This window comes from Anser brachyrhynchus (assembly GCF_964034855.1).
Source record: "Anser brachyrhynchus genome assembly, chromosome: 6".
Classification (NCBI taxonomy): domain Eukaryota; kingdom Metazoa; phylum Chordata; class Aves; order Anseriformes; family Anatidae; genus Anser; species Anser brachyrhynchus.
Genome location: NC_137700.1, coordinates 42,829,126 through 42,845,047, shown reverse-complemented (window position 1 = coordinate 42,845,047; position 15,922 = coordinate 42,829,126). Strand labels below are relative to the sequence as shown.

The 15,922-nt window shown below is 41.8% G+C and overlaps 1 long non-coding RNA gene across 1 annotated transcript; it reads left to right on the top strand.

The window, feature by feature from the left end:
* Nucleotides 1-2,498: 2,498 nt before the first annotated feature.
* LOC308197424 lies at nucleotides 2,499-11,121 on the top strand. Its single transcript, XR_013952920.1, has 3 exons — nucleotides 2,499-3,460; nucleotides 6,195-6,346; nucleotides 8,496-11,121. It is a non-coding gene; the product is annotated as an uncharacterized lncRNA (long non-coding RNA).
* The last annotated feature ends 4,801 nt before the right edge of the window (nucleotides 11,122-15,922 follow it).

Below are 15,922 nucleotides of genomic sequence, written 5' to 3'. Positions count from 1 at the left end.
CATTTATCAAAGCCATCTTGAACAGTCTTTCAAAAGCCACCCTTTCTGATAGTTGCACCAGCTGCACTTAGTGATGCCAAATAATTCCTTGATGGATATCCAGTGAGGTTCAAGATGTAACTGGAGCACCTGCAGTTCAAATCTGCAGGATGACTATATGTGGTTGATAACACAGAGAAATATGGTCGCCAACAGAAACAACACTGCAAATGAATTACAGGTAAGCAATTCAAGTAAAGCCAACATTTTTTCAGAATTAAATCCCACAGTATGATAACCACAGAATAAAATCATTTCCTGGCTCTAACACACGACTTCACGCTCTGTCTACACGGGATCTTTGCAAGCATGATGCCTGAAATATGTAACTACAAAGTTGCTATCAGAAGGATGATGTCAAGCTTACAACCAATGTCCAATGTGAACCACATCACTAAAGAGGAGCAGACTGTGCTGGAGATGGATTCATAAGCAGTTAGCAAGAAAAAAAATGTTGACCTCAAATTCTGAAGATACTACTCAAAGTTTTTCATTTTAGAGCTTCTGTGCTCTTAAGATATGTCTCCATTAGCAATTTTGGGCACTCCCAGGACAGGACAGAATCGCAATGCCTTTGAAGGTTTCTGGTCCCTAGAGTCAGCAGCAGTTTGAATTTTAAGCTCACCAGGAAGTTTTGAATTTGCTGAAAAATGGAGACTGCAGACTAAGTGGAATATACTGAGGTGCCAAAGCAAAAGTACTAAAGTAAATTAAGCATTGAAACAGCACTATAAACCATAAACAGAAACAAAATCTTAGTATCTGGAGTTCTCAGAGAAACATCCAATAATTTCTTCAGGCAGGAGGAGAGGGGAGCAATGTAGTACTTGAAAAGGTACACCGATTTTCAGCTACCAAGCAAAATGATGATGAACAGAACACACAGTCCTACCAAAAAGGTAGAGAGCAGAAGATGGCCACCACAGGGTCTCGGGTCTTTCAGCAGCCACACATCACCGTTCTCCCTGGGTGAGGGATACCACAGAAACGAGACCTCTGAGTACAAAATTGGCAGACGGTTCATCTAGAAGAGAAATATCATGTCTGTTCTGGAACTGACTTATCTCTTGAATATAACATTAGAGAATAAACCATGATGGCAAAAGGGAATAGTGCTGTGAAACCTTCCAAGGGTGGGAAAGGCCAAAAAGTCAACCACCCCATCGTCCTCCTTGCCCAGACAGAGAGGAGAGATAAGCTCACAGCATGCCAAAATCATGGCAGAAACAAGCTCATACCCTGAAAGTGCAGTGGGCTTCTGAGCAGCCTGAATTCAGAAAGACTGTACGACAGAAAGATAGTGTCCAATCGAGCTTTACGTGAACCAAATATGGCCAAAACTGAAACTATCTCTCCTGTTCAGTTTGAAGGGCAGAGAGCAAAATAATTGGCGGTATTAGTGATATAAATAAGGCATATCAATGAAAACTCTTACAGACAGGAACGCTTTACACAAAGTTGCCTTTAGTGTCAATGTCATTTCTTTTGAAGTGTTTTTAATGCACAATGATTACTTGTACTTCAACAGAACAGGGAAGAGAAGAAGTGTTGTGATTTAATACCATTCATAACTGACCATGTCAGAGTGGCAGTCCATCTTGTAATGAAGGTGAGCGCTTGTCCCAGAGAACGTTTTGTTACACAGAAGCTCTAGCATGATGTGCTATATCATAATGAAGATTTGGGATAATAATGTGTAAATTGGAATGCAAATGCAGTATTTCAGAGGTGGAGGAGAAAAACTGAAGAGCAGGGGAAAAAAAAGAAAACTATTCTCTTTGTGGAAGAAAAAGCGACTTTAAAAAAATTTTAGTGGAGTACACGTTTTAAGTGCAGTGGTATATAATGACAAGCACCACTGCAAATGGCAAGTAAGTGAATTAATCCCCTGTTCAGCAAAATGTTTAAATCATCACCTTGACAGGACCATTCACATGCCTTTGGGATCAAGTTCTCAAAGGGAAATTAAGTCTTGATCTTAAAGCATTGGAGTGTGAGTCAAGAAACATACTTTTCAGGCTCTGCTTCAACACAGGTTTCTTTGGGATTCTGAGCAAGTCACTTATGCACTCTGTACATCCATTACAGTCGTATAAAATAGTGCATCGCTGCTGTGCTCAGGGATAAAACCTTATAAGCACTGAGATGGTCTCTCAGGAGATTTTTAAGGCGCCTTATATAAGGAGAGCCATTTTTAGTTGAGACTGCAATACAAATAAGAGCTGTTCACAGGTATTCCCAAATCAAGGTCAGCAGACCAGGTCTGCTACCACATCCAGAAAAGTAAATATGCACCTTTGTTCATATCTCCTGATATAAATCTGTTTGATTTTTATCTGATATAAATCTGTTTGATTTATATCTCCTGCAATCAAAATTGTGACTTCAACTTCAGACAGGTGGCCAGTCCAGCAAGCTTGTTTCTGTACTGTGGCAGTAGTCATTAAACCTGATAATGGACTAACACTTACAGCAGTAAAGGACTTGCCCTGTCTGCTGAATAACTCAGGTTCTAGTGAAATGAGTGGATCCATCCTGGCTGCAGGCCAGCTGAGAAGTAGAAAGATTTATGAAAACTCTCAAGAAAACGTTTCAAACAGCTGTAACAGAAAGGAAATCCATGCAACATCTGAATCACAGAATTATTACCCTGCCACTCCATACAGTATTACCAGGGTCCCTCCAGCAACTACATTATTTAATAGACCATTTAATAGACTATTACGAATCCAGTTGTCTTCATTACAGCAAACAGGCAAAATGCACAGATAATGGAGCTGTTTTGTGGGTGGAACAACTGCTTGGAACAAAAGGTGAAATAACACACAGCGCAACAGAGAAGCCTCACAACTGGCAGAAGTTAAGAGTGCATTATATGGGCTGAAAAACAAAATTTCAGATACTAAACAGCTTCATTCTCAGGCTATCTTAGACAGCAGGAAAAAATAAGTAAATCAGTTTATATGAATGGGAGGGTGGAGGCATGTGGTGCTAATTACCTGATAGGCATCACATTTTAAAGTGCTTGCACAGATGTTGACCATTTTTTAGGGTGAGTCAAGATACTCTGTTTCTTCAGGACAACTCCAACACCTGCAAACAATCAAGATGGAAACAAGGTCCAGCATTTCACATCACTCTTGCTGCATGCGGTGATTTAATATTTGTAGGGTCATGATTCAATCCCAAAACTGAGTGCGGATGAGCCACGCTGCGTCTCATCCAAGGAGGTACTGGACGCATGCAAGAGAACAGAGAAAAGCATGTTCAGGAACATGCCGAGCGCCCAGCACATGACAGCACCAGCTCCTAAATCAGTCCCACCCGCGGCCCTGCTGAAGCTTCACGGGCAGTGCTGGGTTTGGTGGATGGGGATTACTGCACGGAGCTAACGAACGTGGTGCTTAACCAAAACACCAAGGTAAGGCTGGGGCAGTCAGGAAATGCTCTGCTGTGATGCAAAAACTTCTCAGATTAAAATCAAGAGTTACTTTCAAATGCTAAACTTGTAGCACTTTCCAAAGTGAGCATCGTAAAGAGTTGCTAGTTCGGAAAATATATACTAAAATAAAAATTTACGAAGAGTAAGTCCCTTTTTCACAGTTTCCCAGCCACCTTGGCTTCAGCAATGGCTTGGCAATTGGCCCCAACTGAGAAGCTGACCAAGAGCTTGCAGCTCAGAGCTGCGGGACATTCCCTGCCTCCTGCTGGTGATAACACCAGGAAGCAGATTTCTTCCCCTTTTTGAATCAGCAGCACTCTCCTCTGTGACATCTGCCAGGGCTGCAATGGGGAGGAGATACGGGGTTCTCGTGAGCCCAGAAGGAAATATTGGGTGTTATTTCTCCTCCTGTTAACTCCGTGCACAGCCAGCTCGGAGCCAGAGCGGCAATTCCTCCTGAGCCTAGTGTGCATGTGGCTGTCCAGCCCTTATGAGGATCCTGGGTGTCTGCCACCAAAGGGGCCTCCCGTGTTACTTCCTGACATGGCTTTTAATGAATCATTAACTAAATATTAGAGTAAGCCGCCTAAAATGTTTTCAATTTTAGTATTTCATAAAGCAAATTCAAGATAACTTCAGTATTTTCTACATTTTAATGAAGCAAAATTCAGGGAACTTATAAAGTTTTACCTGTTCTTACAACAAGGTAGTGTATCTGCAGAGTAACGACACATCTGAAGCTTACAGAAACCTCTCGCAGCGTTCCTAAGCAAAGAAGGGGTCCCACTGAAAAGCAGAGCGACGCAGTATGTTTAATACTCTTACACAAATAAGGGAAATAAGTATTCCATATAGCCTCAAAAGGAGTCAGAAAAACATATAGCTAATGTAAGTTATTTTTCAGACCCAAGCCAGCCAGGCATTTTAAGCCTGACCTCCCACCCTCTCCATGTCTCGGGGTGCATTGGGGCCATGGTGGGTGCAGACCCACGCAGACATCCCAGGGCTGCGGCCGTCAGGGATCCCACACCTGGGCACAAAGGAGGATTTGTTGTTGTTGTTTTTAAACCAGCCTTTCAGAAGGGTTCCTCGTGGTTCTGTATCGCTAGAAGAGAACTAGTGACTAATCTTGCTTTCCCGCTCTCTGTGGTGTAAATTAAAACTCCTCTAGGACTGTTTACTGCAGAAAGACAACTTTTGGTAGTAACAAGCCATTTACAGCAGTGAACCTGAAATAAACAATTTGGACACTTTGATTCTCCACACACTTCAGCTTGAAAGGGAAGTAAAATAAGCGTGTGGACTTGCAGCTCTGCCCATGTGCAAACAATTTTAAAGACAATTAACCTTTCATTTATAAGACTAAAATATAGTGCTGTGTTGGAGCAATCTATCGTGCCTGTGCTTATATCCAGTAGCTCTCACTTCTGAAGGTAACTTAGAGAAAAAGCAAATCCACTCTTTCAGAGCCTCTGCTGAGTCTTGAAACAAACAGGAATCTACTATCATTCACATTAAACACGCTAATATAATCTGAACAGAAAATTGGATCACTAGGAAAAATAAATTCATATATGAAAATTTTACCAGAGCCATCATTAACACAGATCAGGATATCTAATGTAAAGTGTGTGCTCCAGTGGTCTTAAATACAAGAAAAAGTATGTCCTGGTAAATTAGTTCTCTGGAGGCCAAAGTTGAGAACAGAATAAGAGCATATCTTCATTTTCAGCAAACATCAATTCTTTTTCATGGTAATATCATTAAACAATCCTGTCAGCGGAAAATTTCTCAGGGAGCGTTCCAGGACAAAAGTCCTTTTTCCTCCAGGATTTTTATCATGCCAAGCAATCAATATTTTAGCAATGTTTCACCCATTTAAGTGCGAGCCCTGCCATAGCAGGCAGATGATAACGTGTTCATCAGAGCTCAGGGCATGTTGTCACCTGGTGCATCACCACATTGTACCATGCGTTTTAACTTTTTCTTGGTCACAGGAAGATAAAATCACTAAAGAGGTGCTAAAACTGAATATGTAACACACGGGGAATTTTCCTTGGGACTGAGCTTAATTCTCCCTTTCTGCTGAAGATGGGCAGGGTGAGTTCCTGGTAAACAGATCCACTGGAAGTGCAGGAAACCAGCGCTCACAGCCAGACCTCGCTCCATCAAACCAACCAGGAAGGCATGTTCCCATCTGGATATTAAATAAGGAAGCGGCCCTCTGTTTTGAATGAGCCCGACATCCACATTTTACTATGCTAGCCACATTAACTAGGTTTTGCTTTTTCTAATTTCACAGTGTATCAAAACAGACACAAAATGCTCTAAATTACCAGTACAAAATTGTAACCCGCTCTAGAGCCAACAACAAAGCCTCATAATTTCCTAGGAAAAACACATTTTTCAGCAAAACTGAAAACTCAGAAAATGTAAAATTTTACCAGCATTTGCATCAGCATCCAGGGTGCAGGTGCTGCTGCACGGAGCATAAAGAAGAGGAGAAAATGGGAGGTTTTCTTGCTTTGCAGTTGAGATTCAGCCTTCACCAGTTGTGCAAGACTCCTCACCTCACAAAATAATTTCAGGAGGTGGGCTTTGAAAAAGAAAAACATTTAAATTAAAAGGTGTCACCACCTGCACGTAACTAAATGAACTTTCTTACCTCGTGGTGCCCAATAAACATTAAAACTTTGGCTTTTATTTGTCCCAGTTGTAATCCACGGAGTGCTACCATGTTTCTTTAACATCTGGGACTCATCTTATCTCTGCTAATGACTCACTGGTCTGCAGAAAAGGCATGCTGAGGCGCAGATGTGCAGTGTCACACAGGCTTAATGGCATGCAAAGGGAACAAATAAAAAGGTACGTGTTAACGATTACGGGGGTAAGTGCACGCAGTTCAAAAGGTGGAGGATTTACATTGCGAGTGGGGAGGCAGCCAGCAAAGCGCTGCAGTCGGGAGCAAGCAGGGCTGATTTCCTCACTTCGCCATGGTTATTAGGCTGGGGAATGGGCTTTGCCAGAGATGCGCAGCGCGAGGTCTCGCCGTCTTCTACCTCCTCCGTGCCAGCAGCCGCACGTTGCCGCTGCTCGTGCTGCACCCAGCTGAGGCTACGGAGGAGACGGATATTTATAAGACACGTAAAGTTACGGTATGCAAGGACACATCAGTCAAATCCTATTTCTGCTAAAGAAAAGGGAGACTTTTTCAAAAGTGGTCCATTAACAGAAATTTGACTTTGCCCAAGACATGTATCTTTAAACCACACCGTTGAAGAAAAGCTATTTCAACAAGTATTTCTTTTATACTAAATACAAGGAGATTCGCAACCAGAAAGGAAATTGTATTTAGGAATAAATTTGTGTTAGGATTTTATTACTAATTCATTACATTCTTAATCTGAAAAATCCTGAAGCAGCACAACTACTTTAGAATTATCATTAATAATTACACTGATACTGAATTCTTTTATGCAAATAGTACAGTAGACTTAGAGATAGGACCCTTTGTAAACCTCCTGAGTGTTTGCAGGAAGTTTAATTCATTTCATATCTCCTCTAGTTTGCAAATGAGGTGTGAAACAATTGTCTGCTTCTGGAAGGTGTCAGCATTCAAGTGCCACACGGAGTACATACGCAGCTCCGTTAAGTTAATGGATTGGTATATACTGTCGTCCAATATATCCAATGTCACGCAGCCATCGAGCGAGGTCATCCAGATACTATTAATTATTACAATTTATTGAGCGCTGACAGTGTGCGTGGCACGGTACGGCTGGCCTGTGTCACTTCACAGCGAGCCCGAGGTCCCCAGCTGCCTGCCGTCCCGTGGGGAGAGGCGGCAAGGGGCACATCGCCCATGGGAAGGGGGCCGGGCATGGCCCAAGAGCACAGGACCACGCTGGTGAGAAGGGGAACAGCTCGCTCCTGCCATCCGGAGCTCCTCTGCCTTCCCCAGGGAGGGCCGAGCTCCTCAGCACATAACCATCGGGATGGCTGATTAACGAGACGCTGTAACCAGCCTCCCAGATACCTTTTTTAATATTTTTTTTTTTTTAAGGGAAGACATCTTGTTGCCAAATATTTCTGTGAAAGAAACAAAACAATTTTGCTAAAGAGATTTCATTTGAATATGTTGTGTCTGAGCCTCATCCTGGAGTGTCTCAGCTTTTGCATCACTCTCTGCTAATGAGTTTATCTCCCTGGGTAGTATGTGTCTGGTAAATTTTTCAAGAACTGATCATTAACAATGTTTTGTATATTTTATTTTCCTGTTTTCACTGTATATAGAGTTGTCATTTTTAATTCATTGCCCACCGGAATTTTATGAAGGAAAACTTGCATTCTCTTAAAAATAATACGAGCATGTTGGTACAGATTTTAATAGAAACACACTGTGCTGCAGGTGAAATTTTCTGATTCTACCACAAGCACACGAGAAATTGGGTGACACAACCAGAACTGTGCTGAGAAAGCGCAATGGTTACAGAGATGAGGAATGTGCTCTTCCCATGTAGGAGGAATATTGCACCGACAGGTTAGAAAAGAGTCCTAAATCTTCCCTGTACATACCACGGCCACTGCAGTTTCTGAAGCACATCGCTCCTTCTGGACTCTGCCACCAGATTAGAGAACTTGAGCTCAACAAATTGGGGATTTTGTTGGTGGGAAACCCTGAAAAATGCAAGTTTAATCCTGATTTATGGGGAAAAGAGTAACGTAATCTTCTTACATTATGGTATTTAAAAGCACATAGCAGAATTATCAAGTAGTTTAACTTAATTTAGCTTTTCTTCTATTAGATTTGCAAAACAAGACTAAATAAAATTAGTGAGTACTCGCATAATGCTTCTTTTCATAATGGCTCAAGAACGATTCTGGCAAAGAAAATTCCATGTTGTGCTACGGTGTTATAATGTAATACAGCGCTCACTGTTAATGCATTCTTACTTTTCAGTTTGCTACACCACTACATCAGAGTGCTGACGTTTTTCTATATTTCGTCATACAGGAGTTACGTGTGATTTGCACTTTGCTGCGGTGTCTCCCAAGTTGCAGCTGAGCCCCTGAAGTGCTGAAGGAGATCATCAGTACCACCTCGGTGAACTTCCCCTTCAGCACAGCATGTCCTGGAAATAAAACCACGTTTCCTTTCTTCTCAGCTGTCTTCACCCATTTTTTCCTGCAGAGAAATGCTGGGCTCTATGGAAGCACAAAGCACTCCATCCCCAACACCTTCCCACAACATGGAGGACCGTAAAGAAGTCCTGCTAATGAAGCCCGGGTCTATAAAGCTATACATCGCAGAAGCTGGTGGGTCTCAGTCATTTCTTCCTCCTCCTGAACTAAACCTCCTAACCGCAAAGCTCAGAGCAAGCAGCTCCTTTCTTGCAGCTCCATTCACGGAGAGCAAAGCTACCTGCGCAGCCTTTAAAAATGACCTCAAAAGCATACTGATATGGGTTGCTTAGCTGCACACCATTGAATTTGAAAATCCCAGGTTCAGAGTATAGTGTAGAAAGCAGATTATATAAACAGGGCTGTTTTCAATGCACTTGAATCAGTATTTTAGAAACCATTTTCTCTTGCACTTTCGCACTGAGAGAGCACACAGTCTGGTTTGGGATTTCACTTTCTGAAGCACCCCAGTAGTGCAATGCAAATCAGCCGTTATCACAGCCCGTCCAAGCATCTTCCTGATGTAACGAATCCAGTTTTCACATCTCTGAATGTGTCACAAACTAAAGAAAATCCACCAGAACATCACGCAGAACACTTCTGAATTTCTACTTGAAATCACAAATGTCTTTGCTATGATGCTCATTGATCATGAGGCCAAGAATTTAAAATATCGCAACAAAACATACTGACAACTCCAGTGTCTCTCAAGGAACATACAGAGCAGAACAACGTGGACATTTTGCTGAAAACTGTGCATATTATATGACAGCATATTTATCTGTTTTTGTTCATCCTCTGAAAATGTGCTTTATTGTGACTAAAGAAGATGGATGGTCTGAATAAGTTATTGGGTAACTAAGCCCAGATACCAGAGGACAAGGAAATATTTGACATCTTAGTGGTAATTTTTAATCAGAAGACCTGCACACACACAAAAAAAAAATGAATACATAATAAAATGATTCCACAAGAGAAAAATGTATGACTTCAGTCTTACCCATAACATTATAAATGGATTTTGTCAGCTTGCAGTCTTACAAAGCTCGTTGATAGTAAATTAAATTTGGTCAGTTTATAAAGGTATTGCTTTCATGTTTCTCTCATAAGATCTTACATTCCTCTGAGGTTTGGAATCACCTTGCTTCTCCTAGCTTGTCTTCTGTCTTCTATTCTTCATTACACAACAGATGACCTATCAGATATTCTTCTTCTACTCCAACAGATTTCCCATTGCCAACCTTCAATGAGAATAAAGCCTGCAAGCCTTTTTATCTTCATTCTGCTGCTGTTTCCATCGTGTGGTTTTGTTTTTTTTTTTCCTAAAGATCGTTTGCCAGCACTGCTTTCTCAGTTTTACCCAGTGGAACAAGCAGTGTCTTCTGAACTGACAATTCTGACTTTTTGCTGCCTGTGATTTTTCTAAAGCATGACAACTACTTGCATGAAGACATGGCAAACCTTTTCAGATAAGGAACTCAAAAAAAAAGAACAGCCTTTCAAAGAACGGTAGTGGTTACTGCAGAATGAAACAAGTCTCTTATGTATTAATTTAATTCAGTCATACCTTTTCCATGGCAAGAACAATTAGAATCATGTTGTGTTTTTTTTCTTAACACATTGGATTAAATTATTTTTTCTTTTTTTTTTTTAGACAACGTGCATTATTATACAAAATTCAAAATGTGTTTTTTTTGTAGCAACACACAAAAAATAATATTTGATATTTTTTATTCTGTATGAGAAACATAAATTGAAATAAGTAGAAATTGGATCACCTGCATTATATTACAGGCAAAGGAAGGTCAGGGACATTATTTACTGAAGTATTATTCTCTGTGTGTATGTGATCTGCCACTTTGCAAATTAATTACTGGTCTATCAGTAGTCATAGGCGGGCCGAGACGGATGCCATGGTTGCTACTGGTTGTTGTTTATTCTTGGTAATTAAGCATGAAGGGGCTGACAGAGACCCAGCAGCATGTCCCAGCTTCTCATCAGGAGCAGGTGAAGCTGCAGAAGTGAAACGCTTCCATCCCCACGCCCCAGGTGCCCCAGCTTTTCTCTGCCAGAACGCGCTGGCTCCCGACTGCCCACGTGGTTACGTGGAGGGGCAGCACGCAGGTAATGCAGAGGGTAAACCAGCACCTCTGCACATCGCACGGCAGGATACATTGGGGTTTGATATTTCTTTAGCAAAATGTCTGGGAGTTTTCCCTCTCTTCCTCCCCACTACTTTTAAACAGGAACGAATTGTCAACTCTCCGCCTTTTCAGTGCTTGCGAGGGGTAGGGTCTGTTTTTCAAAAGGCTGCCCGAACTATGAAGAACTAAAAGAAAATGACTTGTTTCTGAAAGAAAGAAAAGGGTCCTTGAGTGCGTGCCTAGGAACTGCTTCTTTAAAGCCCCTGGTGTGACTAATCTAGCAGTGTGAGTAACGAGGCGAGGCCGGGGAGGGAGCAGGGGCACCGAGGGAGCTAACAGCATGGCACTGCCTAAGGCAACAGCTAGGTGCTGGGGTGCGACAAGGCAGGCTTACGGGCAGATGTGAAATAAATAAGCAGTTCTCCAGTCCACAAGTCAATATTGATGGTTGCATCAAGGCCCTGCTGTGCAGGCTGCAAGAGGACAAGGCTGAAGGGGACTTGGACGATGCTGAGGCAGCGAGGGATGCTGTCAGGGGAAGGCTTTCTCAGGTCTGCGGTTTGAGTTGTAAAAGAATTACTAACAGTGATGACAGAGGCGGTGTTTGTTTTGCACAGCTCTCCATACGGCTGATAGAAGTTAGAGGGGAAAAAGCTGGATTCTTTTCAGAGTGAAAGGCATCGCCCGTGCCTTTATCTCTGCTCTTCAGTGGGAGTTCTCATCAATACCCCACCTAGGTGAAACGCTACGAAGACATATAGTACTGAGGACAGCAACTGCTATAAATGCAGCTGGAGGAGGGTAAGTCAATAGATCCTTACCTACGGAAACAAAACTATTTTATCCCTCTTCCATAATGGATTGGGAGTACAGCTATCAGGTTATATTATCTTATTGTAAATGTGAATGGAGGCAAATAGCCTTCTCCAGTGCTAAATTAAAAGGAGGATTGAATCAATATATGTGAGAAGATGAATCAAGTGTCCATTTCCTTGAACTGATAGCAAAAATAATGTGGTAATGCATGAGAAGCCCTACTCTAACGTTGCTAGCATGTAAGTATAGGGTTTTCGCTCAGAGCCAGCAAGAGAATGGGGCTCCTCTGGCTTGGGAAGCCAAAAATGAGAGCTGATGTAAAATGCATTGCCAAAAGAAACAAGCGCTGTGAGTTCAACTATTTACCAATAACTTTAGCTCGGCAGCAAATCTGTCAACTCATTTGTTTTTCTTGTCTGCCAGACTGGAAGCAGTGCAAAACAGATCCTTTAAAATCATTTATTATCATATCTGCTATTGTCTGTGCATGCTGGCAGCACCTCCACCATAAGTGATGGCCCTGTAACAATTCCAAACTGGCTTTAGGAGTTATTTTGAAAAACTAAAAGGCAGCAGTCAGTAATACATCACCTGCTATCTGCTGACTTGCCTAAGGCCAGGCAAAACAGTTTATAGGTGAGAGCAGGCAATGTGACTCGATCACACCTTACCTCCTCACAGTGTATCTTTCTTCTTAATGCCATCAGCACTGCTCATTGCCTTAAATTTTTCAGAGAATTAAACTGCAATTGCAAAACAGCGCCGTTGCCACTGCCATTATGTTTTCAGCAGTACTGATTAATCTCACAAGCTTTCAAACAAATTAGCAAGTTCCTCACTGAGATAATGTGCAAGGGAAAAAGAGGTAAACGAGATGGTTATTGACATTATTAATGTATTGATTTTGGAATAAAGAGCCTCTATTCTGTTTCCAGCCCTGTCACAGACTTTGGATGTGACCTTGAGCTTCTCACTTTCTTCATCTCATTTCCCTACCTGTACAATTGAGACAATAATAATTCCTCACCCTTCACCTTTGTGCTGCAACGGGCAACACAGATTATCTTTTGACAGCACATTAAAGTGCCTTTCCTGAACACACTTAGGTATGATATAATACAGATATGACCTTTTCCTCACACTGACAGTTTTCCTTAAAAAATAAACATTTAAAAAAAAATCTATACGAATATGGTTTAGAGCCTGCTTAGTATTTCAAATAGCCTTACCATATACTTGTACTATTGGTATCTGCAAAATAATCGTGCAATAACAGGTTGGGAGGGACCTCAAGAGAATGTCTAATTCACACAGAGCAACAGTTTTAAGCTTTTGTTCATAGGTAATAAAACTGCACAATACGTTTGCCATTGGTTAATCTAAAACATAGCCCACAACAGCTCAAGACAGGACTATTCTGCAGTACGCCAGCAAGAAGAACTCCTTTTTCAGGGAAACTAAGGCCAGTTCTCTAATTCTGCCAACAATCCTCATCTTTGTTTCAGTCCTGTTTCAGCAGCCTCTATTCATCCTTTGAAATCCCTGGATCCATGGGCCTTTCTGGAAATCACTGCTTCCCTTCGGTTATCGCTTTCCTTCTTTGCCTGACTCTGCTGAGCACCCAACAAGGGACCTCGACCCCTGCTGGCAGCGAGGTCAGTGGCTGAGCAGCCAACCCACACAGACGGTCTAACGTCCGTTTTTACAGCAGTGGCTCTCAGACCTGCCTCTTCAGTCACATTTTGCCTCCTTTCATCGAGCAATGCCTTTCGCTCTCTCTTGACACCTATTCTGCCACGCAAATTCTAATTTAAAGTAACTAAAATTGGACTCCTGATGCGTCCTCTTAAGACAATCTCCTTCCTGAATTCGCTGTCGGCCTTGTTAATGCTCTCATCTCTCCTGTCATTCAGAACTGTAAATGAAGTGGCCATTAATGACGGCACCGTGTCTTGAACATTTTAGCCAATTAACAGTGACTAAAATGACAGAGATGTGAAGATAATGAGTACCTGTGCCATTGTTTGTATCTATGCTCAGCTAGAATTTCAATTTTTATCAGTGAAAAATATTATCTTAATGTACTTATATAGAATACATATTGTACATAGTATGGATGTGCTAAATCTAAAATCTGGAAATAAAGCCTATTAACCATTTCTGGTTTTCTGTAACGTCCCTGAAAAATATATTACATATTAGCAAGAACTGTTTAAAAGGGTCCCTGATTAGAAGTTTTTAATGGATGATTGATGAATAAGATGAATAGGATAAAAAGATGAAACATGGAAGTTTATATGTTAGATCTGCACTTTTAGGAAAGTAATGCATTCACATTATCCCTACATATACCTAATTCTTTCACAGCCCTAGCAAGGTCTTACAGAGGAATTAATGTGTTTTTTAAAAAATGTATTGCGGGTGAGGATGAAACTCCTGTATGTTCATACACCTTTTAGCAACAGGGACCTGATGAATGTCACTTTGCTTCCACACTACCCGGTGAACACAGAACCTACCGGTATCGGTCCTGCTCAGCCCAGGCTCCCGCATACAGACCCGGGTGGAGAGCTGAGCACCGCGCAGATCGACGAAGCATATGTTCGTGCACCGCAGGATCTCAGCAGTCATCATGTTTTTCCCTGATCCGTTACTGTGTGGTACTGTTAGGCAGAGAGGGGGAAAGAAGAACTAATAAATCAGCAAAGTGCAGGAGGGAGAATTATAGGCGATACTAGATGAAAATGTAGCTCTTTCCTGTAAGAAGTAATTAGTGTAAGGACTAGCACAAAGGACGCAAGCCTCTGAAGTTCTCTGCGTTCTTCCCACATGCAACAAAAGTTGTGTTCCTTGTAATTAACGCAGAGATAACGAACAAAAATTCTTGTGAAAACTTTTTTTCTTTTAAATCGCAGATACTCTAATATATCTCAGGTTTTATGCTTCCCTTCCTACTTGCTACAACAGTTTTTTAAACATAATAATTACTGACTTAGCCTGCCAGACTCTGTCATGTGGAGAAGCTACAAGACCCTTCTCCTGCTGCAAGACTGTCGTCCTGCCGCATCTCTCACATGCCTTCTGGCGGTAGATGCTTTCAAGATCCCCCAAAGGCTTCTTCACTCTGTCAGAAAATAAGCGAGCATCTTGTTTCTGTGCAAGATGTTGTTTTCTAACTTTTGTTTTTTTTTTTAAATTTAAGGTCTGGAACAAAATAAGGCATTGTACTGAAATGGAAAAAGCACACACTCCGCTGTCTGCCAGGTCTTGCAGCTGTTTGAGGAGCATCAAGTAAAGTTGTCCTGGCTGAGCTGTGCTTTGGTTCAGAGAAGAGCGTTCAAAGTTCACAAGGGGCAGAGATTCCCCCTGTGAAATCACTAATGGCAGGTTTGCAGAGTCTGTGTCAGTCCTGCAAAGATACTTAACACAGATCAGACAAATTAAAGTCTTACACAACCTCAGCTGGCTCATTTAATTCACTGTAAATGCATCTTGAAACTCCAGATGATTCTAGGTGCTTGCATGAAAAGAAAGTAAGTCCTAGATAACACAAAGGAAAATTCAGAGTAGAGCTGAATAATCTTTTCCAATCAAAGACTCATTTGGGATTCCAGCAATGTTGCCAGCACAAATGAAAGCAAGACTTGTCATATTTCTTACCAAAAAAAGAGAGAGAGAGCGAGCACATATCCCAGCATTGTCTATTGCTAAATGATCGGGACTTTCATCTGGGCTGCAGGGACTCCAGTCAGTCCCTGTGATCTGCTTGATTCAGATGAAAAAGCATAAAGGTGATATTTCCTGGACCGAGATGAATAATCTGACCACATTGGTATTCTTGAACTCTCACAACCCGAGCATGAATTTCATCCTGAAATGGAGACATCTCTTCACAGAGAAGTTTTTATCAAAATTGGAAGTTCTGGCTTTTCTTGCAGGTGTGCATCTATCGAGGGAAAAAGAAAAAGGCAGTAACACAATTCCAGGCAGGGCAGTTCAAGGAGTTCTGCGTAAGGATATAAAGCAGCTTTAATACATAACATTAGACATATTAGCTGAAGGACAATTTGTTAGGCTTCTCTAATTGGGTGCTGCTTCTAGCACTGCAAACGTGGTCCTGGCGACACCGCCTCAGCATGGAAAAGTACCGAGTGTTTTCTGAAAGTGGCAATTTGTTCACATAAAAGTGAGCAAGATACAGTCAGAATTGCAGTCACAGGCAGTAATGTGACAGTAAGTCACAGTCTGGCTATGGCTGGACCACAGGGGAGGCTGTGCTGGGCTCCTGGGGGCATGCGGT